Below are 3,209 nucleotides of genomic sequence, written 5' to 3'. Positions count from 1 at the left end.
TTTCCTCTCGTCCTACCGCTTGTTACTTGGGAGAAGAGACCAACACCCACCTCGCTACAACCTCCTCTCAGGTAGTTGTAGAGAGCGATGAGGTCTCCCCTCAGCCTCCTTTTCTCCAGGCTAAACAACCCCAGTTCCCTCAGCTGCTCCTCATCAGACTTGTTCTCCAGACCCCTCACCAGCTTCGTTGCCCTTCTCTGGACACGCTCCAGCACCTCAACGTCCTTCTTGTAGTGAGGGGCCCAAAACTGAACACAGTATTTGAGGTGCGGCCTTACCAGTGCCGAGTACATCGGGTTAAATTTGAACTATAAGCCTTGCAGTAATCCAGGAGAGGACGCACATTTTGCAGCTTTAGAAAAGACAGCAGTAAATCCTTATTTTCTGGGTATTTCACATTAACCATGCAGGATAGGAGCAGAGGTGATGTAAGCTCAGTTACGCATTTCTCTGTAAGAAAGTAGAAATTGCTTCAGCCTGAGTATCCCGCTGCAGCTACATGAATTAGCTATAAACCTGCTAGAGCGGCATTAGAGCATTTAAAATTGACATCTAAAATATTACCAGCAACAGGTGGTAAAACTAGTCAGAAACACTTAAAAATATTTCCCACGTGACATAGTATTTAGACCATCTCTCAGTCCCCCAGGTAACAGAGGAGTTTTGAAATGCAGAGCATGTCAGAAAGTGATGGAGAGCTACCGCATATTAGTTTTACTTATTAACACTTCCTGAAAGTGAGGATACATGACAAAGCTTAGAAACAGGTATTTGTAATGTAGTTTTTCCCTGCTGTAATAGCTTTCCACAAACGCCGCGTCTAACAATGTGGATGTCTACTCCATGTGCTCTGGTTTTAGGAAGTAGCTGAAAACGATACCTTGAGGCTGATCAGTTACCACGCACACAAAAATACCCCTGTACGCATACTGAAGACAGGCCACAAATTAGAACAAGACATTAACAGCACTTTTAATGTATCAATTTATTGCATATGTCAGTACATAAAAATAGAAAAGTGTTTTTTGTAAAATTAATTTTATTGTAAAAACCAGACTAGAATGAGAATGTAAAACTTTGCCACAATCAGCACATATACAGTAACATTTACGCTTTGTCTACAAAACTTAAGAATACTTTATAAGACATTTTTGCTTTAACTATATATTAAAGAAAAATAAAATAAAAAGCTTGCATCATATATTCAATGACTGTTTCTGAATTCAAAACACAAGTGTTACTTAGAACTTGAATATGCTATCTCTATTTACACTTCTGCGGGGTTCTACTCTAAATTATACAAGCAGGACGGCATTGTAAGTTATTCTTAATGGGATACGTCAGGCTGATCCCAGTACATGCAAGAGGCACCGATTTTATATTTGGCAGAAGCGCCCCTAGCAAAATCACCTGTCATTAACAAAAATAACACCGTACTTCTCAAGAATTGAGTTATGAAATACAAATGGAGGTATGTCTGCATCTTTTTGCTAATAGAAGAGACCATACCTTGGACTCTCAGTTCAGCCTTGCATTCTTCACCGTGAACACGCCACGTGACGCAAATGATTAGCTTAGAGATGCTGATATGCATATTTTGTATAAATAGTTAATCCATCTGCCCTTCAGCTGAGAGATTGTCCGTAGCCTACCAAATGTATTTGTGCTCTATTTCTAATTTTACCTGAGAAATGGACATGAGGGCAGCTACACCAGTTAACATTTCTTCAGATGAAAGCATAGCTTATCTCTCTGCATCTCACAGTTCAGAAACAAATACTGGGAATGTAAACTTGGGTTAGCAGGAAGCCTCAAGTATTTCCACTAATTAAAACCACACACACGTGTGTGTGCACACAAGGTCTTACACTGGATGCTTCCTTACAAGGACTCTACTGCTACAGCTGTTCCAGTTCAACTCCTGACCCCCCATTCTTTTTTTTTTCTTTTTTTCTTTTTTTAAAACTTAAAAGTTCCTCTTATAAAAGAGAGAACTGCTTTATTGAGCATATTTAAACCAAGAGGCTTTCTTACAAACCTGTGAAAATAACTCAACTTCCTCTTCCCAAACTAGAAATTTATATATACGGGACAAATCCTTGGGAAACATCTATACACAAACAGAGGACTGTTCAGGGAAAACATATAACGGTATTAAGTGGAATAAATGCAACAGTATCGTACTACACCTTTTGGCAATTTAAAGTTATTACTACCACGTTGCTTGCAGTTCACTTTTTAGCAGCAGATAACTGTGGGTTTCCATCACACAGACCATAAAATAAAAACAAGTCTCGACTTGTCAGAACAAGTTCCTTCTCCCTCCCTTCAAAGATCGTACGTACAGCAGTGGAATATTTGCATTAAAAAACCCCATTTCCTTCCTATTTTCTTTCAGTGGATTTCATAGCCAATGCAATGAAAAACAGCATGCTAACAGACATTCATTCACCAAGTGTATGCGCCCAACCTGTTAAGGGAGAAGTAAAAATGTGCGTATGTGGAAGGTGGAAGAAACCGCATGAAGTATAAAGGATGCATATATGACAGTTGTGTCTTCTCATACCCAATACTTGCAAAATCACACAAAGTTTCATCTTTTTGTCCTGCAGACAATACAGTGAAAAGATACGGCTTGATCACCAAAAGTAATGTTTAGATACGGTCCACTTTGAACAGCTCCAGGTTGCCATAATCTAATGCCACACGTTTGACTTAGCAACTGTGTGCCCAAATGAGAATACTTCATTTGTATACAAGTGCCACATAATACTGGGGGTATTTTGGGTTGAGGTTTTTGTTTGTCTTTGATTGGCGGGAAGTGGGGTAAAAAGTCATGTTACTTTAGAAACCGACATTTTATGAAAAAAACCCAATGGTATTTAATGGCAAGTTATGACAACTTCTGAAACAATTATTTACTTTCTCTGCATTCTGTCTCCAACAAGTAATCTACTTTTTTGGCTTTATCAACTTATTTTTAGAAAAGCAGTATTTGCCCGCTTACTTTCCTTCTCTCCCCCCACCTTAATTCTAAAGCAATGTTAAGTAGCTGAAACAATCTGTGCAAGCAGCTCACATTGTCATTTTAGAATACATCAGGGAAAGGGAATGCTATGTCTATTAACTCCCTTCTGCTATATAAGCACCCCCCCCCACACACACACACACCCACCAGCCAAATTTCACCAATATACCTTCCCCACCCG

This window comes from Aptenodytes forsteri, unplaced genomic scaffold (assembly GCF_000699145.1).
Source record: "Aptenodytes forsteri isolate BGI_AS27 unplaced genomic scaffold, ASM69914v1 Scaffold96, whole genome shotgun sequence".
Classification (NCBI taxonomy): domain Eukaryota; kingdom Metazoa; phylum Chordata; class Aves; order Sphenisciformes; family Spheniscidae; genus Aptenodytes; species Aptenodytes forsteri.
This window is presented reverse-complemented; position numbering follows the sequence as displayed.